The 23,173-nt window shown below is 40.3% G+C and overlaps 1 protein-coding gene across 4 annotated transcripts in view; it reads left to right on the top strand.

The window, feature by feature from the left end:
• The first annotated feature begins 1,153 nt into the window (after nt 1-1,153).
• WWP1 (WW domain containing E3 ubiquitin protein ligase 1) overlaps nt 1,154-23,173 on the top strand; it is a 61,688-nt gene continuing 39,668 nt past the window's right edge. Inside the window, exon 1 of one of the 4 annotated variants that reach the window (XM_052704688.1) lies at nt 1,154-1,470. The gene's annotated coding sequence lies outside the window, so the exon portion shown is untranslated. Of the gene's footprint in view, nt 1,517-16,789; nt 16,891-23,173 lie in introns of those variants that run through there. The other 3 variants (XM_052704686.1, XM_052704685.1, XM_052704687.1) reach the window with 3 other exon arrangements.

Consider the following 23,173-nt stretch of genomic DNA (forward strand, 5'->3'; position numbering starts at 1 on the left):
ATGACTGCTGATTTTGGGTGCCTACTCTAGGGTCCCAACACTCTGGTGCAGAACCTGTCCCCAATCCCCATCCGCCCGTCTCCTGTAGCTGTCACAAAGAGCATAGCTCAGTGCTGCCCCTCCACTCCCTGTGAGGAGCTGCAGCCACCATCATTCCTCCCCTCAGCTCCTCTGCTCTGCGCTGAGCACACACAGGGACCCCAACTGGTCTTCATACACCTTGCCCTCAGATCCTTCCCCATCTCCACAGCCCTACAGCCCTCCTTTGGCTGCCCTCTAATAGCTCCGATATTGTGGTGCCCATACCTGCACCCAGCGCTTGAGATGAGGCTGCACCAGGCAGAGCTGAGTGGGACACTCCCTTTGAGAAGCCCAATCTAAGATATTTCTTAAACTTTAACTTTACAGAACATCATCTTTCCCAAACTTTGTGCTTCTCCTACAAATCCTGCATAAAGAATGATTAGTTTGGAAAGTAGAACTTCTATCTGCCTGCTTCCCTTTTGTTTCCTGAAGGAATCCATGCGTCCAAATCAGGCTATTGGCACTCATGTTGTTTCCCAGAAACAACAAAACTGCTGGCAGTCACTTCAGGGTCTCACACTGCAAGCTTTTGTTCTATGCAATTAACAGCGGCGCTGGGCGTTGTGACAGATCCTCAGAGGCCTTGTTTACACCCCTAAGCCTGCGTTATAACCACGTTAGCAGCACGCTGTATGCTATATGGTGTGAAGAAGCAAAGCTGCCCCTCAGCCTCGTGCACGGGGGCAGCGCAGGCCCCCATAGGCAGCCTCACGCCCAGCCCGGCGCAGAGTCCGAGGTACCATGCAGGAAGGGGAACTCGCACCGCCCTGGTGCTCCTGTCAGCTGCCTTCCCCTCCGAGCTTGCTCCCGAGTTGGGACGTCAAGGGAAGGAGCCCAGCCGGGCAGGTCCCGGAAGCAGCCGCCTCCGTTTTATCTCTCGCAGAGCTGCTGGGTGCGCCGGCCCCGCACCTCCCGGAGCCCTCTCGGGGCAGGCGATTTAACCGCAGTCACCCTTATCCGGCCCGCGCACGCCGCGCACGGACACCACCTCCGTGCTGGAGCGCGGCTCCTCCTCCCCGCGCGGAGCGGCTGATTCAGCGCGCCCGGCTCTCTCCCCGCCGCAGCGCCCGACTTGGTTCAGCCCGGGGCAGGCGCTCGCAATAAGCCCTGTCCCCTTGGAAGAGCCTCGCTTCAGCCTCTCCTTTCTCCCTCCCACTGCCGCTGCGCACTGCTTGGCTCCGGCTGGGCCCGGGCGGCGGAGGAGGCTCCACGAGTTCCTGCTCCCGGGCCCGGGGCGCGCACACGGGGCTGTCCGGCCGGCGGGTGCGCGCAGGGGGTGCCGTGCGCGATCCTCCGATGCCGCGGTGAGATGGCATCATCCTGCGCGGCGGAGCGCGGCGCGGAGGGGTGAGCAGCCGGCGGGAGAGAAAGGAGAAGGAGAAAAAGGTGCGTGGAGGAGGCGAGGGCAGCAGCTGGGAGGCTGCGAGCCGCGGTACGGAACGAAACGGTGCCGCAGCCGTTCCGCCGTGCGGTCCGGGCCGGTCTGAGGAGGAGAACGGCCGCAGCTTTCCTGTTTTCCCCGCGTCCGCAGCGGGGAAGCGGGGGCTGGGGGCTGCCCTGTCACGGCGCGGCGGGAGGAGGGCGATGGGCGTGGGGGTAAAATGGCGAAGGGCGCCGCGCCGAGCGCTCGCTCCGGCTTTCCGGCGTTAACCCGTCGTAGCCCCGCGCCCTGCTGCAGGGCGGCGGAGAGGCACGGCGGCTCCCGCTTTCCCCTCTGTGTTGGCAGTGTCTGTGGAGAGCCCCCCAGCCCGGCCTGTCGGCGGAGGGAACGGGATGCCGCTGTCAGCCCGGCACCACGTTCCTTCCGTCCGAAGGCTGAGCCCCGCCGCTGTCAGCGCCCGGCTGGGATGGAAGAGAGGAGTGGGGGGAAGGTGGTGTAACGGCCGGGTTCACCTTCGTGGGGTGGGACTGAGGAGGAGGGCGAGGAGCAGGAGGAGCACTGCCCCTCACAGCGAGCCGCTGTCACCTTCCTGCGTGCGCGCCGGGAGAGGTCACCGCTCGGCTTTGGCTGTGAGCACGGCTGGGGCCTCCGCGTGTGCGTTCAGCTGAGCGGGCTGTGTGAGCGTCAGGCCTCGGAGGACCTGTTTGTGCCACTTATCTTTCTTTGTGTTGTGGCATGAGATGTTACAACTTGGTGTCACTGTTTGTTTACCTGTTGTTTTTGTTTGTTTGGTTGGTTTTTTTTTGGGAGGAGGGTAGGAGTCTTACATTTGGAACAGGACCAGTTCTCAGCCAAGTTAAAGCAGGGTGTTCTGCTTCCAGATCTGCGTGTTGTTTAAACTGTACATCAGAGAGAAAAGGACTGAATGCCATCTGATTTTTAAGGGGAGCTCTCCAGTGTTTGCATGAAACACTTTTCGTATTTCAGCTGTGTTTTCACATGGGACCTCTGTCGTATTGAAAATTCTGTCCAAGTTGTGCAAGTTTACTGTCTAGTAAGCCAATTTTATTACTGTCACTAACCCCAGATGGCTGGGTTATTTATAAATGTATGCTTGAAAGACAATACTGCCATGGTAGTGTCTCCCCTTAATTTAGTTTAATCTTTTTTTTTTTTTTTTTAAGCGATTAGTGATTGACTGTGATAATTCTTCATTAACTTGGGCTGCTTTTTTAATGTGTCCGCTGCATTTGGTATGGTTTGCCATGTTGGTAGAGGTTTACACTGAATAATTTATTTTAATATGAGCAAAAGTTAAGAAATCTCAGATATTTTCTACTGAAGATTTTTCTTCCATTTGAGAAAGGTTTAGCAGTTGTAAAAGCATAGCTTATCTGAAAACTTGAGGCGCTTTCAGATGGGGCAACTGGAAGTGTTTCCAGCTGATGATGCTTGTGAAACTGCTTAGAATCCTTTTATCACTTTGATGTGTGTTTTAGTTCGTAAGAATAAAGGTGTGATTTTGTAAATGCATGTAGCTCAAATAGCTTACCATTATTTTTTCAGTGATACTGTAGGATAATTCCCTTAAATACATAATAATGCCTGAAAACATGAAAGCAATTTTATGTACCTGGGACACGTTTAATCTGTCAGCATGGAACAGCTTGCTACTGAAAGAGTGTAAATTCATTTTGTTGGAAAGATGATTTACATTTGTTCTTGAACATCAGTGAGCAAAACATTGCGAGTTTATATGTTCTTGTTTAAGGATTGTCAATAAAGTTAAAATAATCACCTACCTGAAGGTGCTTCTTAAATCTTGGGAGTACTCACAGAGTTCAGAGCCAATTTATTTGCCTAATTCCTTGGAAGGAAGAGAAATGTTTGCTAGTTCTGTTGCTTGACCTTTTCCATTTCATGTGAAATTGAGAACTTTGGTAAGTTGAAATTGCTATGCATTTCCCTGTTATTTATTTATTTATTTATTTTTATCTGAGAAGAATGTACATGGGAAAGGAAATTCTTCTTTTTCCACCTGACTCTTCTTTGTTCCCAAAAACCAATATCTGTCACAGGAAGTTAGTATTGCATTCAGCTTTTTCATGCTTCGGTATCCTTACACTGTTAAAACACTAGATTGGAAATTTAAGAAAAAAAAAAAAAAGACAACTAATGACTTAACAATTTCCAATTAATAAATATGGCATACTGTTTATTCACTTAAGCAAAACTGTTAGCTTAAAACCAAAAGACCAACAAAAAATATGTGTGTCCACTTGCTAAAATGCAAAAATTGAAGTGGCTTGGAGGGGAAATGAATTGTGTGATGGATGAATGTGGGCACCTGTGTGTGTATCATGCCTTCCTTCAAGTTGTGCTTAAGTGACTCTTGGAAGTTACTTTCAGTTAGAGTAAAAATATTTTCTTTCTTTATAAAGACTGAAGAGAAGGGATAAATATGTCATTATCTTTTAAGCTAGGTTAGTACTCTGCTTACCTACTTCTGCACCTCAATTAAAAAGTGTCTTCTGAGCTCTTAACAAATTGCTTAAGACTCTAAGTCAGTAGATAAGCTGCTCCAGTGTGCCTTCCGGAATAAAAGTTTGTAAATTGGGGGCAGGGTGGCAGTGTTGTTCTGCGGTTTCTGTGGTAGTGTCAGATTAAGCAAATCATGTCGTTTTTGCTGTCATTATGAGTCTTGTAAACTAGAACTGCCAAACTTCCTTTGAATTCTGAGTTAAACTACAGCCAGTGACATTCTTTAATTGTTTTGGTCTGTGTACAAATATAAAGAACAGGGACTGGTTTTATCCAACAATGCCTTTAAAAGTTTTTCTTTGCATCTGTAGGCTTCTTTCTTTATCTGTAGGTGTTAGTTCAGACTTAGGATAATCTGTTGATCTTCTCAGGTAACGACCCAAAAAAATCATACGTGAGGACCATTGCACGTTTCAGAGATCTTACCTCTGTTTTCTGAAAGGGGCATGGTTTGGCTGAAGGGGAAATCTCCTTTTCCCAATCATCAGGAATTGAAGTGATCCAGGAGAAGCATTCTAAAGGCTTTCAGAACAGCCCTTGTAGCATGTAGAGCAGATCTTTTGAGTGATGTACCCTTTTTTTTTTTTTCATACAGAACACCAACATGGTTTTTCTTGTTTGTTTGTTTGTTTTTCCTTAAAATTTACTACAGTAGCTTTTAAGGGAAAGGTGTTTTTTTTTTTTTTTTTTTTTTTTTGCTTTGTTTTTATTCATTTTCTCTACGTGGAAAGTTCTAATTACTGCTTTTTGATGTGTGATTTTACTGTTTTTGAGAACTTAATAGTTTAACCAGGACAGAGTTGAGCTCTTTCTTTCTTGCTTTCCTAATGCTGCTTACAGATGAATGCAATGGACTCCAGGGAAGTTATGAACTGTCAGAATGGTTGAAGTGATGTCACAGTCATACACTGGGAGTGTGTTGTGGTGGTTTTGTTTTGTTTCTTTTTCTCCTTCCTTTTAACGTTTCAGGGAAGTCCTTGTATTATGTGTAGGTCTTGGTAGCTACTAGACAAGTGGAATGTGGTGTGAAGTAATTTCTGATTGCAGGTTTGCATGAGCACATACTGCTGTGGTTCTGTAACAATAGATAGGTGGCAGACAAGCCACTGTGCTCATTCCCTTGCTTCTTAGTCAATTGTGAGGGTTATGTAATTTTCTCATGTAATGTAAAGTTTGATAATTTAACATTATCATAGAATCATTTGAATTTGAAGTGTCTGTTAAAGATCATTTAGTCCAACTCCCCTGTGATGAACAGGGACACCCAGCCCTTCCAGCCTGATCTTGAATGTCTCCAGGGATGGGACACACACCATCTCTGGGCAACCTGTGGCGGTGCCTCACCACTCTTACTGCAAAAACACCTTCCTCATTATATCAAATCTAAATCTGCCTACTTTGCTTTGAAACCATTTCCCCATGCCTTGTCACAGCACACCCTGCTAAGGAGTCGGTCCCCTTCTTTCTTACAGCTTTAGATACTGAATGGCTGCTCCTCAGAACATTCTCTTCAGGCTGAACAGCCCCAGCTCTTTCAGCCTGTTCTTATAGGAGTGATATTCCATTCTGTGGATTATTTTTGTGGCCCTCCTTATGGATGTGCTCCAACAGGTCTGCATCTCTCCCGTACTGAAGACTTTTCATCTGAACACAGTGTTTCAGTCCTCACAAATGCAGAGCAGTCACGAAAGCACTTCCAAAATCTTTTGTAAAGAAAATATGAATTCAGATTTAACTTACAAGTTTCCTGACTTTGAACAATAAACTTAGTAGTGTTGTTTTATAAGGGCTTTTGACTAGAATAAAGTCTTTAGTAGAAGTTGGAATGAATTTTGTTTAACAAAGCAGATTGTCTGCTTGGGCTTCTGATTTTTGTTTTGCATTTTTTTTATCATTTATCTTATTACTGGAATATGTTAAAGGTATTAGTGTTCATTGAATCACAGAATGCTTAGAGTTGAAAGGGACCTTTTAAAGGTCATCTAGTCCAACTCCCCGTAGTTCTACTTCAAGTGACTAGAGTCTGAACATACTTAACTGTAACCAGTTCATAGAAGACCTGAAGACCTTTTGACATCCTCGCTGTCAGGGACATTAACTTGCAGTTATGCAACTATTTGCTAGTAAGTTTTTTCTTCTCTAGTAAAAATTCAGCCTCTGAAGTCTAAAGCAAAGAGTTTTTCATTGCCTGAAAGCAATTTTGAATGAGTCCTCTAAATGTAATATTCTGTTCCTAGCAAGACTAGCACATTTTCTTGATCCATCTTAGATATAAATGGCACAGCGTACAAAGAAACACTCATAGCTGATGTTTTCAAGTGAGAATGAAGTACAAAATTGTTCTTTTTTTTTTTTTTTTTTCTGTTAGAAATTCAGAGTTAACAGTAATATTTTGCTCCAATTGTTTGTTTTATTTCTTTTTACACTTTCAAGCTTCATCACTTTGTAACCTGAAATAGGCATGAGAGAGCTCTTGTCTGTGCTTCTGTGATATAGTTGAGAATGATGAAAGTATGTTTTGCACGCGTTTCTAGCTTCTGGGGCTTTTAACCAAGATTTTTTTTTTTTTTTTTTTTACTGAAAACATTTTAATGGAGCAGCAGATTTCCAGTGCAGTCCTTTAAAACAAACAACAACAAGCAGATGAAACCTTTCCTTTATTTCTCATATACTTGGCTGAAAGATATGAGAGAGCTTGGGCTGTATGTACATTTAATGTAGTCAGTGATACTTCTGTATAAATCAAATAAATGAGCTATAGTTTTAAAATAGTGGAAAGCAAACAGGAAGTACAGTGTTACTAATCTGTGAAATTGCACAATACACTCAGGCATCAGAGCTGAAGAAAGAACACACGTCCAGTTTTGAAACACAGTGCTTGGTTTTTGTTTTTTTTTTTTTTTTACTATTTTTACTGACCTTGTTTTTACTGACTGGTATAATGAATTAACTTTTGTGTTCTTTACTGTGCCCGTTGACATTAAAGTATCTGTGCATAAGCATAACAGTCAAAAAGTAAAACATAAGAGGAAGGCTAAAATGAAGAGCAACAGGATTGCCATGTTTCCCTTTTCCCCTCAGGATAAAAGTGTGGGAGCTGCTTTTCCTTAAATTTCAGTTCTCTTTATACTCCCTTTCTTCCACCCCTTCCTTTTTCTTTTTTTTCCTTCTCACTTTCAGTTGCTGTCTTACAGTATCTTGTCAAAAAATGAGCACTGCCTTATTAAGGCTTCTGGAAAGCTTTCTGTCTAAATAGATTGGATAAAGTGTGTTTTTTGACTTCTGGATGCAAGTTACAAGGATATGAAAAAATTAAATCTTGAAAATCTGGTAGAAGGTCAGTGTAATTTGCTTGTTGTTTACAAATAAAAAGTAATAAATAAAAATATCCCTATCTGCTTGCCCTGTAAGAAGTTGCTGCCAAAACTGGTTTGCCATGAAATGGTGAGTGAAACTGCTTTTTGTAAATGCTATGGTATGGAAACCTAGCTGGGGGCTTAGATTGTAGTGTGGCAGAAAACCTGCTTAAAATATGGTAACTTATATTCTTCTGTTAGGGAAAGGGATTTAAAAGTTAACTGGCAAAATCTGAAAGTGTTGAGATTATTTTTTGAATAATGAAAGTGGGAACTTCAGAAGGTCATAATGGGCTAGCTTAATGATTATCAGCACTTTTGTGTTAGCATAGGAGACCCAGCATGTGCTGGAAGGAGTAGGTGGGAATATTCATTAAAATGGAGTGTAAATAGAATATTTAGTAATAAAAGCCTGACATGGTTATAGATTATTGTATCAGAACATCTGAGTAGGAATGAACTAGAATGTAAGTGTTAGAAAGTGTTAGGAATATGACATACATTAGCTTGCATGCTATTTTTATATTAGTTTTGTAAGCTTATTTAGAAACTGCTAAATATTACTTTAGTATGGTGTCTGACCTTGGTATTATTTGGGGACCTTCTTGCTTTAAATCTTGTCACAGGTGGTCTGTTGTGCTTCTTGGTTATTTGTATTGAGAATTTGAGTAGGGTTGTCTATCAGGAAGTAATTGTTAGAAGATACATTTGGGTTGACTGATGTATGATTCAAAATCATAGAGTCATTAAGGTTGGAAAGAGCCTCTAAGGTTATCTAATGTAACAGTTCACCTTCCACCTATATTGCCCACTAAACCTGTCCCTAAGTACTGCATCTACACATTTCTTGAACACTTCCAAGCATGATGACTCCACCAACTTCCCTGAGCAGCATGTTTCAATATTCACCACTTTTTTTAGAAGAAATTTTTCCTAATAGTCAACCTGAAAATCCCTGGATGCAACTTGAGGCCATTCCCTGTTGGCCTCTTCTCCAAGGTAACTAATGACAACACCCACCTTGCCACAATGTCCTTTCGGGTTGTAGCTGAGAGCTTTAAGGTCTCCCCTGAGCCTTCTCTTCTCCAGACCAAACAATCTCAGTTCCTTCAGCTGCTCCTCAAAGGACCCATGTTCCAGACTTTTCACAGCTTCACTGGACGTTCTCCAGGGCCTTAATTTCTTTCCTGTAGTGAGGTGCCCAAAACTGATTGCAGTACTTGAGGTGTGACCTCACCACAGGGGGTGATCACCTCCGTAGTGCTGCTGCCTGCTCCATTTCTGATGTAGGCTGGGTGTCAGTGACCTTTCTGGCTCCTGGGCGTGCTGCTGACCCATGTTCAGCCAAGTGTTGACAAACACCCCCACATCCTTTTCCTCAGTGCAGTTTTCCTGCCACTCTGCCCAAAGAATGTAGCACTGCATGGGGTTGTTGTGACCGAACTGCAGTACCTGGCATCCGGTATCGTTCAACTTCATCCCATTGCCTTAGCCTGGCAATCCAGGCTGTCCAGATCCCTCTGAGTGGCCTTGCTACCTTCAGGCAGCTGAACGCTACCTCCTAACTTAGTGTCATTTGCAAACTTACTGAGGGTGCACTGAATTCTCTCACCTAGATCATCTATAAAGATATTTTAAATATAGAAATGATTGTTATATAATCACGGAGAGTATCTGTTGCTAAATAATAGTTGTTTCAATAAAAAGATGATAGGCATTAAGTCCAGGACATTAACTAATTATGTCTAAATACTTCCTATGAGGAAGTTATTTTAGGCTGCCTGTTATTCTAGACTGCCCACTACAGTCTTTTTTTTTTTTTTTTTTTTTTTTTTTCCAACTGCCTGGGTCAGCCTGCTGTCAGAAGATTTTGGTGTACTTGCCTATGTTCAGTAAATCTATTATCTATAGCTTGCTTCAGTTTCAAACCTTGAAAGGCCATAAGAAAGCAAAATCAGAGGAAATAAATCTTATTTACAAAGGCATACTGTTTGGGCCTATTTTTCTATGTACTTGAAAATTATGTTTCAAGCACTTTCGTCTCAGGAGGTAAGAATATTTTTTTCAGATGTTGATTGACACCACTTCTCCCAGCTTTAACAGCTGATTTTCTGAAGTTTGGTATAGAAAGTATAGGAATAGAATAGAGAGTAAAACAGGTAACTATCTGTGCAACCGGTGCAACATCCGTACAACATCTCAAATTAATGTTTTGTGTATTTTTTTGATCACTTCTGATGCATAGCCTTTTCTCAAATAATATATAGTAGAGCTGGAGAAAGTACAAGGGGCAACAATAATGACTCACTACTATGGATGAAGACTTATGGAATGACTGAGGATTCTTAATGTTCTTCAGGCTGGAAGAAAGATAATGCATCATGGCTGATACAAACAATGGTGTGGTTGATTAGCTTCTTTTCCGGTACTTTTTAGAAAAAAACAAAACAAAACCAGAAAAAGGCCACATGAAACAGCAGTGATAAGCACTAGTTTCAATACAGAACAGCTTCAAAAATCTTGCAGCTTAGGTGTGCAACTTGTTACTGTAGGTGTAAAGTCTATGTGGTATTATGAAATACCTCGTGCACATTTTAGTCTATTGTGAGGTAGCTCAGGGCAATATATTGCTGTCTTTGAATCTTTACACCGTATATTTACAATTAGAAATTTATGTCTGTAAAGTTTTTTTTTTTGACTTGGGAAGCTGTACAGAGGGACCTGAACAGGCTGGAGAAGTGAGCCCATATGAACCTAATGAGGTTCAGTAAGGCCAAGTGCAGGGTGCTGCACTTGGATCAGGGCAATCCCACATGTTTATGAAGACTGGAGGAAGATCTCCTTGACAGTAGCCCTGCAGAAAAGGACTTGGAGGTCCTTGTGCATGAGAAGCTGGACATGAGCCAGCAGTGTGTGTTTGCAGCCTGGAAGGTCAACTGTTCTGGGTTCTGGGTTGCGTTTAAAAAAAGGGTGGCCAGCAGGGAGAGGGAGGTGATTGTCCCCCTCTTCTCAGCTCTTGTGAGGCCCCATCTGCAGTACTGCGACCAGGTCTGGGGCCCCCAGTACAGGAAGGACATGAAGCTCTTGGAGCGGGCCCGTAGGAGGACCACTAAGATGATCAGAGGGCTGGAGCACCTCTCCTGTGAGGAAAGGTTGAGGGAACTGGGCTTGTTCAGCTGGGAAAAGAGAAGGCTCCAGGGAGATCTCATTGTGGCCTTCCAGTTCTTGAAGGGAGCATATAAACAGGAGAGGGAATGGCTCTTTACTAGGGCAGATAGTGATAGGACAAGGGAGAATGGTCTTAAACTAAGACAGGGGAGGGTTTGGTTAGGTGTTAAGTAGAAGTTTTTCACACAGAGCGTGGTGAAGCACTGGAACAGGCTGCCCAAGGAGGTTGTGAATGCCCCATCCCTGGAGGCATTCAAGGCCAGGCTGGATGTGGCTCTTGGCAGCCTGGTCTGGTGGTTGGCGACCTGCTTATAGCAGGGGTGTTGAAACTACATGATCATTGTGGTCCTTTTCAATCTAGGCCATTCTGTGATTCATGATTGATTGCTTGGCTTTGATGCCTCTTTCAAGGGACCTAACTGGGAGTATGACTCTGGAATCAGGGCTGATCATAGGAGAATGTCCTTAGGAAAATCTTTAAGTTCGTGTTTTTCTGAGAGAGCAGAAATTGCTATACTGATTAAGGAAATACAGGTTTGTGAAAAAGGAGCAGTTAATGTGCAAATTCTATTACAAAGATCCCTCAGCTTCTCAGAAAATCACTTAGTACTTTAATTATCCGCATTTATGAATTGAGAAGATTTGCAGCAAAAAGGTTGTGTTGACCATGGTATGAAAGTTTAGGCTATCTGGAAAAGAGGAGCTTCAATGCTTTTCCCTTGCCACTCCACTGCTTCTCCTATCTCTCTTCAGAAGTTCCCCTAAAATGAACATGAATGGTAGGAACGATTTGGAAATTGACTTCCTTGAGTTGGATGACCTTTGCCTTGCAGTGTTTGTAGTCACTAAGTGGAAGTTTTCAAGGCAGTGGTGTCCTCCAGCATTAGCTAGTAATGTTTGCAGGTTTTGTAACATAGTTTTCTGCTTTGTATCAGGAAGGGTACTTCTGCTTCTGAGAGTGTTTTTGCATTCTTCTGAGCTCCGTTTTCTCTGTCGAAGTAGAAATGAATATTTGAAACAATTTTACTACAAAATTGAAGTTGTTTTCACATAGTCCACTGATTCTTTTGTAGCTTTGAATTAAATTTGATGTGGAATGTATTGATGTGGTTCAGTACTTACCCTTAAGAATTCAAGCTTTAGGATCTTCTGGTAGGCCTTGTGTATGAGTCAATTTCATGCTCTCAAACTTGTAGCTTTAGTGTGATGACAGGTGTTCTTAAAGCAGTTAAATTTTGGAATTGGGTTATGTCAGAATCACCCTGGAAAATAATTGGCAGAAGCGGGCAGCTCTGCTTTAATAACTAAGAGTTTTTGTTACCTGAACACCTTACTAAGGGCTGTGTTGAATCCTCCAGCACTTTAAAGACTGCATGGCTTCTGAAAAACTAGGGGACAGTGCTTAGCTTAGTGATACGAGGCTGTAATAGGTAAGACTAGTGGGATCTGTGCTGGGAACTGGGACATGTAGAGATGGATAGCTGAAAAGATGTTTGCATAGCACGTTATAAAAAGCATACTGGAGAAAAGAGTGGGAATGTGGAGTGAATTCTACTTACACCTTTTGGAGCTATTTTTTGAGATAGTTACTGAGGAGAGGTGCAGCACATCAAACTCTTATTGGCAAAAGATGTGCAGAGATCCTGTCTACCATTTCAACCTTTAAACTTGAAGCTGTTTCTCTTCTTCTCTTCTCTGAGTATTGACTGGTTGTCTTTCATTGACTTAGCAAAACAAAGGGGAAACTGGGAAATATCTATTTTGTGAGACAACATTAATGCATTTCTTGTACCGGGTATTGCTTAATCATGGTTTCTTTATAACCTGACAAAAACAAGGGGAAAGAAATGATGAGGGCAGAACAGAGCAACAAAAAGCTCTTGATCAGTGTTATTTTATGTTCCTTTGAAATTTTTTTGTAAGTTCTACTGTGACTGCAATAGACATGTTTACACTAGTCATGGTTATTGTGACTAATAAGGTCGTGGTGATAGGCATGAATTGTAGTGAGTGGATTTTGTAAGCTATCCTGGCACTCTTGGTATTTGTCAGGCTGCCTGCCTACTCTGAAGCCTGTACTTCTCCATTTTCCATATTGCTGTAATACACAGAGCTAGATTATATATTGGAGTGCCTATGTTTAACTATGGGCAAGTTTTCATTTTGCCAGTTAGGTATTCTAAACATGACTAATATTTTAGGGCTATGTTTTAATATATTACTTTACTTTTCTGTTGATGCAAGTCTGATATACAGTAACTTATTTCCACCATAAGGATTCTCCGTAGTGGAGGGCAACCTGGAGAATTGTATCATCGAAGCATAGAATGGTTTGGGTTGGAAGGCACTTTTAGGATCATTTAGTTCCAGCCCCCCTGCTATAGGCAGGGGCACCTAATAAGCAGTCTGTTATGTATGTGGTGCTCTGACAGTTGTGGAGGCCATTCACTTGAACATTAAAATGAGGGTAAAAATACTCTTCTCTGATTTCTTGACATGTGTGTTGTAACTTCTGTTCTATTCAAACAACCTGGAAGCTGTTTACTCTTGTTGTCTCACCTCTGTGCATGTGGGCCTAACTAATACACAGAGGAGGCACTGTGATGTTTTTTGTCATGGCATTATCGTGATTGTGATTCACAAGCACAGTGTGCCCTAAGTATCTGATCGAATAAGTTGTTCTGTGTACAGTGAAACTAGGTTTCATACAATTTTTTACGTCCTCGGTTGTTTTCTCCCTCTGCTGTTCTAGACCTTTTTACTTGTAAAAATATCCAGCTTAGATTGAGTCAAACTTGTGTCTGTGATGGCCTTTGAGTCAGGCAATGCAGATAACTTCAGTTGGTGCTGCAGTCCTTTGCTCAGCAAGCACAGGAAATTCTTTTTCCTCTGCCTAGCTGTTGATTTTCTTGAAGCTCCTGGAAAACAGGTGTATCAGAGGGCATTACTTTGCAGTTTAATTTAACTGGATCTGGTGGTGAACAGATGCATTTAGAGGGACGGAGGTGAAAGGAAGAGTGGGAAGAAGTGATTGGACAGTATGAGTCATACATGTGATGTTTGCTTGGGAAACCAGGCTAAAAAAGGTTTCTGCCAGAGAGCTGCTAGTCTCAGTATAAGACAAAACAGAACAGACAGACATGTGCAGTGGAATCACAGTCTGTGATTTGTTTAGACCTCTTGCATAACATTCTCAAAAGCAGGTTTTGTAAACCTCTGTACTGAATTTTTTTTCTTAGACCTGAATATGAGGCTGGCAATGTATGGCAGTTAATGCATAGTTCCAGCATAGAATCATACAATGGTTTGAGTTGGAAGGGACCTTTATGACCATCTAATTTTAAGCCCCCTGCAGGAGCAATCTAAAACAGTGGTCAGTGAACGTACGTGGAAAATTACAGAAGATGCAATATTTTTAAGCATAGCTTGCTCTCCATGCTTTTATCTAACCTGATGTTTGAAGAAGAGTGGTAGTTTGCTTTACAGTTCAGATCTGTGTAGATATGCTGTAATGCTGGTAACTTGGAACTTAATAAAAAAATATTTGCAATGTATTTGAAATGTTGGAGCATCTTTGGAGAAGCCTTTAGCTGCCAAGAACTGCTGCCTTGTCCTGCTGTCAAGGCTTTAGGGACTCTGAGCAGCAGACTGCCAAAGCTGAAATTCTACTAATGTTGAAGCATCAGTTGTAAGGAAGCTGGTGGCATCTCCCCAGTAGTACACTCTGGGCTCGGGCTTGGTGTAAACAGGACATATAGTGAATGTATGGTTTATGGGTGAATGTTTAGTGCTAGGATCACCCTTAGTGGACTTAAAAGAGTCCGGTGTTCAGTATTAGAATAGAATGTATCCTACAGTTACAAATGTTTTGAAACAATTGTTCTGCCTTGTTTCCTGGATTGATACGTTTGTATAGTTAACGTCTACAAGTAGTGATAGAATACTGCTGCATTTACTGTATTTACTTCTTAATCAGTAATGGTCTTGGGTTCTTGTTTTTTAATTTTTATCTACATATGCTCAAAATTCAGCGATACTCAAGGAATCAGAGAAGCCATTAAAAAGTAAAAGTTTGTAGTAAAAGCATCTGCAAGAGTCTTGTCTTTGTAAGTTTCTACGTATTGTGTTAAACACTTGAAAGTTGTTTGTTTTCCATTTTAGCAACTGGTATCATTTTTTTTTTTTTTAAGTGTAGGTCTGCATGTCTGTCAGTGTTTGTTTGACTGAAGTTTAAAGTTCAAGTGCCACAGAACAGAATATGTTGCTCAACAAGGGATGAGTGCCGTATTACAGTATTGTTCTAAAAGTACTGTGATGGTGTGCTTTCCCTGTGTGCTGAGAATTCGAGCCAGTACTCTTAGCAGTGTTATTTTAAGTGGTCACTGGAAATCTGATTTTGTTGCCTACTTTGCCTACTGTTTAAACGCTGAAAGCTACGGCTAGTACTTATTATAATGCTTTTGCAAGTGCTACTTAATAGAAAAGAACCACTTAATGCTGCTCACTGCATCTTACAAGTTTCCAAGGTAATTGTTAAAAATCTCTATTCAATGGTTTTGTATGTCTTGTGCGTTTTTTTCTTTCTTTCTTTTTTTTTTCTACCTTCAGTTGTGTCACAGATCTGTAGCTAAAATCATCTTCACGTGGACTCATAAATTTAACAATCACTTCGGTGCATATTGTCACAGAAGTTTGGACTGCCATAGTCATAAAAACTGATGGAGAATGTGCATGTTACGTGTTTAGAGTCATGTTAAGATTCCAATCTTAAATACTGTTTATTTTTTAACGTACAGTTTTCTCATGTGCTTCTGTGATAGATTATTAAAATATTCCCTCTCCTCCCAAACAAAACAAAAAAACCTACTAGATAGTTTAGGTGGAAAACTCGAAGACAAAATTACTCATAGGGCTGGAAGTTGAAGGTAGTGAAGGTGAAAACAGTGAAAAAATAATGCACAGTAAAAATAGTATGTGATTGAACTTAAGCAGATGGAAAAGTAGTGTGATTGGGAATTGGTAATTTGTATTGGGACCAAAGCAGAACATCAAAAGACAAGGAATTTAACATATTCTGTGAAGAATTTGCAACATTCTAAAACAGGTCTATTGCATTAAATTGGCAGAATGTAAGCCTTTCAAAGTGAAGAAGTTGGATTAGAAAGCAAAGGTTAGAGCTGTTTGTGTAATTTGGACCTTGCTTTCCTTGTGTATGCCAAGTAGGAGTTAATTAAAGTTAATAAAATTAATTAGTTATATGTGAAAAGGAGGATTATAAAACAATGTGTGCATATCTTAAAATCAGGCACCCTATTGAAAGGAATCTAGACTTATTATTAAGTATTTTGACTGAAGATATCCTTGGATATAGTTTCTAGCTGAAGCTTCTGTTCACTGGAGGTCAGTTTTTCCCCCTCACATATACAAATATAGTATTAGTTAATAAAAGTTATTACTTTGTCTTGTCATCTGTCTCTAGCCTGTATCTCTAGTCTATCCTTACTTGCCATATATATTTGATCAGAAATGGGAATGGAATTGATGACCTTTTAATTAGCCTGTACTAGATCTTGACAATTCAGAGGCTTATTAAATGGAAAAGGATTTTTTAAGTTTTTAAGAAGTGAAGAACAACAAATGAATTTTGTCACAAACAGCAAGCAGAAAATTAATAGTTCTCAGATGGCCTGTTAGTATTTATGGAAGATATCCCTTACTGATAAGCATAATCTTTCCATTATGACTTAGAGTAGCAAGCATGCTTGTGGAGCTCAGGGAAGTAAAACTTGGACTTTAAAACTCTATATTTCCCTAAGTGCAAGTAATGTCACAATTTTAGTTGATGACCAAAGCTATGCATTTAGGGAGTGCCAGTACTTAGACTATTTTGGTGTTGGCTGTAGACAGGACAAGAGATGTTGGGATAATCTTTTATTGGCTGTTCTGCTCTGTTTAATAAAGGCTAACATGTTTTTGTGTGTTATGCAGACCATTCTCCAGATCTGAAACAAAAATGTCAAACTTGGGAGTTGAATATTAAAGAACAGTTGTGAATTTAGTTAGGTATGCACTGGAGAGATACTTGAGAGTGAAAATACTATCTGTGGAGTAGGAGTCATGGTGTTTATGGGGAAAAGTGGCATGTATGGTGGAGGAAAAATGAGAAGTGATTTCTAGGTTGTGAAACATGACTAGGCAAGCAAGGGGGAGGGAAGTCTAAAATATGCCATAAAACTAACTGTTGAATGTGTGATTCCAGATATGCAGAGGAGCAGGCTCCACATGGGCAGAACTTTGTCACGAGTTGTTTCAGAAACTGTCTTGTGGGCTGCACTGGGCATGAGGACTGAGAGATCAGAGGTAATGATTAGTCCAAGATATTTCGCTGTGCAGCCTTTGATTAGTCAGCCAAGGTGAGAGATTTGTGCGCTGAGTACAGCTTGGAAATGGCACATTTAGGATTAGGTAAATTATAGTTCTTTTGAGATATTTGCCATCTTTGTAGAAACACTTTAACATGTTTACATTTATTGCTCAGAGATGCCCTTAAATATATTGGGTACAGGAAGGATCATAGAAATTTATCAGAAGGTGGAATCTGTGAGCAGTATTTTCAGAGTGGTTTAAAAGTTGAATCCTTCTTGCGAGGAGAAAGTCCTCCTTTGATCTCTATTTGTGTGTAATCAGTTTCTGAGGTGGAATTTTACCAACATGAAAAGGAAATGTTTAATTTTTACTTTCTTTCAATGATACAGAATTACTGTTTTTCTGAAAGGAATACAGCTACGTCTGTGAAGTTGTTGCTTTTTTTTTTTTTTAATCAGAAGGAAATGCGTTTAATTTGCTATAAGTAATTGAGAAAAATACTGTAGCTTTAGTAGAGACATAGTGAGAATATATGCAAACTTAAGGGGTCTTGGTGTTGAGAGTGTTCACTTAAATTTAATGATACTCCTGAAATCGGCGATTATTGCCATTATTATTGTTGATAAATGGTGAAATAAATTTTCGAATCGGATTTGCATTGAATAGAAATTCTATTTTCAATTCTTTTTGAAATCTGAATGGAAGGAAGTTAAGAATTTTTTTTGCATTTGACATGAGAATTGTTTTTGTTCTTTTCTCGATTTTGTTCATTTTTATTTTTACAACAAAAATCTTGCTTCCAACTGTAGATTTTTATTGGAGAGGAGTCATCATTCCTCCCTCCTTCTCTCCCTGCTCCTCCTCTGCCTTCCCCAGATTCTACTCCTGATTTTGCCAGCACCTGAAACTGAAAACAGGTGTTTTTATTGTGTGCTGTTACAGTACAGGCACTTTTGATACTGTGAAGATAAAAGTTTTTTAGGTGAGTGCTGATTTCAGGAGGCTGTAGGGATCAGAATCTCCATTTAGTGTGATCCACATGTGCTCCTTTAATCTTCAAGAGTGTGCAGTGTGGGAAGAAATGATGTTCTTGTCCATGGTGGAGCCTGCAGTACAGCGTGACAGGTGGAGGATGTGTAGCCTTTATTACAAAAGAGACAGCTCCAGGGGGTGGGGAAAATAAAAAATATCCACATTTCTCGTCCTGCTTTTGGGACCTCTTTCTACAGGAGGAATGAGGCTGTGCCTGCAATGCTGTCCAATCCTGAAGACAAGAGTTTGTATATGTAGAGACAGGAGAACACAAGGGAAATGGCTGAAGAGTAGAGAACAAATTGGTAGTTTTAATACTGTGATAGTTTGCAGATTTAAATGGATCATGGTTGTATTCTGATAGCTATTGATAATCCTGCAGTTGGGTAGTTTATTAATCATTCTGATTAAAAACTTCTTAAAGTTTCTAATCTGTAGGATTTTATAATAAAAAATAACATGGCCTTGTTTACACTTTGTAACAAGTAAGAGTAACTAATGTCAGCACTATTATTTTCCCATGACCCTTCAAAGAGCCATGTAATATCTAGAAAAAACAATGATGATTTTAAGCCTTAATCAATAGATTCAGTAGCCAAACTAGGCATTTGTTTTGAGTAAAAATCACAACAAATAGTCAGGCACTGGAATGGCTGCCCAGGGAGGTGGTGGAGTCGCCATCCCTGGCAGTGTTCAAGAGGTGTCTGGATGAGGAGCTACGAGATATGGTTTAGTGCTTGTGGTAGCAATGGTAATGAGAAAACAACTGATGATCTTATAGGTCGTTTCCAACCTTATGATTCTATCATTCTATAATTTGGGAGCTCAGTTTAGCAGTAAATGCTGCCCATAGGACACCTTGTCCACTGGTTGTTAAATCTTGCACTTCTGTGAATATATTTTTTAAAGCATTTTTCTGTTCATCTTCAGCAGCTATTTTTCTTTCCCATGTAGGTTTTCTGGCAAATAAGATCAAGAAAATTCTGGTGTTTTCCTTTTCTCATCTCTGATTGTGTAGATTTCTTACACCTTCTGGATCACTGTTATCGCTTCAGTGACTTCCTACAATCTCTGTCTCCTCCCCTCCTTCATCAAGATTGGGCGACTTGTTTAGTTTACATTTAGATTATTTCTAATTTGAATTTTTTAAGTTCAAGAAAACTTTCGCTTCAAATGAGTTAAAAATGTGGTGGTATAATCACATCCTACTGCGAATTTGTTCGTCCCTCTGCTATGTGACTTCTTTCCTGTCCCTGCTTAGTTTCATCCAGTGTGTGTTTATGCTTGTTCTCTTTGCTGCATCACTGCCCTCTGAGAAGCGTGAGGTTTTTTTTGTTTTTGTTTTTTTTTTTAAACAGTTTTCTTTTATTTCAGTAACCTTTATTTTTGTTTTCTTTGTCTTTTACTTTCAGTCTTAATTATTGTTAGACTGCTCTGTCTTTATTCTCCCAGTAATGCTTTACACGTCCTGCCCTTGTAGAAGGCAGTCTATCCCCAGTATCTTACATAATATCACTACTACTATTTTTATCACTACTTGAAATGCTTACATGTTAGATTGTTTTGTTGTTTTTTTTTTTTTTAAAAAAATATATATTTCTGTGACTACTTCAACATAGTAACTTTCCTGTTACAGGACACTTCCTGGTGGAATAAGCTTTTGTTGGTACTTCTCTTCTTTGATCATGCAGCAGCATTTGTCGTATATCACAAACAGCCTTCAGAGAGTAATGGGTGTCTCTATTTCAAATCTCTAGATAAGAATCTTCATCTTGTATGATATAACTTGGCCAACTTTTCTTCCTGAAGGCTTTGTTTACCTCAAAGAAAGTCCTGTCCAACTGTTTCTACTCTGCATGCATCAGACAACGGAGTGCCTTCATTTATTTGTTTCTTTGGATCTTGAGTGAAAATTACAAACATAATGCGAGCGGGCTCTTTCTTTACCCATAAGAAAGAACCACCTGGACCAGGGCTGATTTGTTTAAAGGTGAACTTGGATAGTTACTGATTAGAATAATGGATTAGAGTAACGAATAGCTGTCTAAAGCATTGTCATGTTTTGTGGGTTTGTGTGTGTGTGTGATGGAAACATGCAGTTTCCACAGCCAAAGCAAGCCTCACTTTGTTTAATCTCCTTGCTCTGTTGGTATCTTCCTTGCATTGTAATCATTTCTTCCCAGCCATTATAATCGTATTTCCCTCATGGGGAAAGATAAAAAACTGTGTAGAGAATCCTCACTTCAGTGTTACAAGGATGTGGGTAAACACGTGTATGCCAAATTCAGTTTGTAGCTTAGGAGCAGGCAGAGCCAGTAATTCAGGTTAGAGCAGGCTGTAAGCCTTGCCGATAAATCAGCACTTGAAACCTGAGTAGGTTAGACAATGAACAGTGTACCGTGTCTGTACGAGGACTTTGACACATTTTTCTTTTGTTGTTTTCATTTATTTATCTTGTTTTGTGCGCCCTAGGAGTAGAATTAAAATGCAAACATTTTAAAAAAGCATAAAACAGCAACTAGTTCCTCAAAAAACCATAGCAACAAGGAAAAAACCTGTAAAAATGATGCTAATTTGATCAGTTACAAAAAAATACCTAATGTTTACGTTTATGATTAGGACTAGAGTGCAGACATTGATTTCTTGAGAAGAGTTTGAATTACGTTGCCACAGAATTGATTGCACATGTTGCACTGTAATTGACTTCCATATCAGTGATCTCTGAAGTGAAGTTTGCAAGATGATCCATTGAAACATGGAAAGAAAATTCTACAGTTTGTATGTATATTTTGTCTAAAATGATGGGAATACAATGCTAAGGAGAGGTCAGGAATTCCAGGTCCATATGCTGGAGCATAGAAGAATGTGACCTTGCTGGAAGAAGATGAAATCTGGGAATAGTTAAGCAAACTGTCCAGTTCTGAACTGCCAGTACTAAGGAGATAAGGATGTATTTGAGACAGTGTAATGTAATGCCATGAAGATGTGTAAGTGACTGGAACACTTCTCTTATGAGGAAAGGCTGAAAAATCTGGAACTGTTCAACCTATAGAAGAAGAGACTAAGGGATCTCATCAATGTACACAAATGCCTGAAGGGAGAATGCAGTGAGGATGGAGCCAGGCTCTTTTCAGTGGTGTCCATTGCAAGGACAGGAGGCAGTGGGCACAAACTGGAGGACAGAAAGCTCCCTCTAAATACCAAGCAGCGCTGCTGTGCTATATGGGTGCTGGAACACTGATACAGGTTGTCCAGAATCCGTGGAGTCTCTTCCTTGGAGATGTTCAGAAGCTGCTTGGATGTGAGCCTGAGCTGTAGGGTCCTGAGGACCCTTCTCTGGGTACTCTGTTTGGGCAGGAGTTGTACCAGATAGCTGCAGGGGTCCTTGCCAGCCTCAACCATTTTGTGATTATAGATGGGGAGTGGAAGAGGGCACTGTGTGAGTGAAAAAGAAAGAAATTAAGCATCAGTAATGTTTAATATATGTATTGACACTGGGAATGTCATGTGGTCCTGCTTCTAGTAGCATTGTTAGGGATTCAGAGATAAGGGAGTGTTCTGCAACACTATGGGGTTCACAGTGGCACTTGCACTTCTTCATTCACTTTCCACGTATTGCAGTTCCATTTGTACCCGGTTAGTTGAAAAGGAGGATTGAATAGATGGATCCAAAGACACCACGGATTTAAGATAATACTGATAATGTGAGTACAAGTAAACAACAAGAACATGGCAGGACAGACACTTCTCCTAGCACGAGATTTTTGTTGACCAAATTATGAAGTAAAAATAATGGCAGCCTGATCTGATCTGATGAGAAGTAAGCAAAAGAAAAATCAACATTATCAAGGAGGCTGTTTGAAATATGGATGTATCTTCACAATCATTAATAATTAATCTCATCTAAAATGTATATTGTACCTTAAGATATCAGCTAACGTAGGAAGATTTTAGCTAATAATATGAAGCACTGTCATGACCAGCAAGGCATTTAAAATCTGTGCATCTGAAATGTGAAGGTCAACAGCTACACTTTTCTCTGCGTTATTTAAAGTCATGTGATAAACAATCATGTACTCTAGAATTTTTCACTTAATTTAAATCTTTAGATGCCTCTTCTGAGACTCTTAGATAATAGCAAAAGATAAAAGCTATGTACATCAGGAAGACACTTGTTCTTTCTGCTGTGGTAAAAATGTATGAAATAATGCATGGGAAACAACATGGCAACAAACCAAAATATGTTCTTTTGTCAGCAATTGCTGTTAAAAAATCCATAGGAAATATTACTGAAGATTTGAGGGGAAAAAAAAGTACTAGAACAAATTGCACCATGTGTGAGATTTGTTATAGAGTTGATGTACATATAATGAACATACAGATGTTTCTAACATCTCAATTTATTGTATTTGCTAGATTCTATTTCTGTAACAAAACGTACAAGGAACTAAGCCACTAAAGGAAAGATATACCAGAAAAGATATATTCATATCAGTAAATGACTTATCTAATAGAAACTTTTTTTTTTTTTTTTTAATAGAAATAATGTGCAAATGTAGTCACTGGTAGAGTGTCTACATTGTCAGATATTGTTTTTTTCAACTAGGTAAGGTTGCAGAAATGAAATGTGAAATTCATTTGCTGCGTCAGGCTATTGTAGAAAGGAGTTTGGAGTCAGAAGTTCACATGAAGTACTGAAGGATGTGACTGACACAGTTAATAATATGAAAGGAAACTCTTAACAGCAGAGCCTTTACAATATTTGCAGTGACACGAGGAGTGACCATGAAGATCTTTTGTACGATGCAGAGGTTTGCTGATTATCTCATGGCGAGAGTTGTTAAACAATGATTGGGCATTTGTTCAACTTTTCTGTTATGAGAAGTAGTTGTCTACTTTAGCAGATACATAAAAACAACAACAAAAGGTTGTGTGACCCTTCCAGGTAGAGGTAATTCTTTAATGGCGAGGAAGTAGCTGCTTTGTGAAAGAAGTTTGGACTATGGAATGTTTGGAAAGTAGATGTTTTGAAATGTTTGTGATTTTGTTGCCAGAAATGATGCAAACATGTCACCCATAAAAGCTCTTACATTTAAAACTGGAAGCAATTTCATAACCTATTTTAAGTTTTTCAAATGAAGATTTTCAGTGGGTTTTTGACCCACTTGCCAAAAACAGAAAAATGAAACAACTTTGGTTTGATTTTCAAGAACTGATTTTTGCCACCAGGGAAGATATAAACTGA

This window comes from Tympanuchus pallidicinctus, unplaced genomic scaffold, assembly GCF_026119805.1.
Source record: "Tympanuchus pallidicinctus isolate F22 unplaced genomic scaffold, pur_lepc_1.0 scaffold5, whole genome shotgun sequence".
In the NCBI taxonomy this organism is placed as follows: Eukaryota; Metazoa; Chordata; class Aves; order Galliformes; family Phasianidae; genus Tympanuchus; species Tympanuchus pallidicinctus.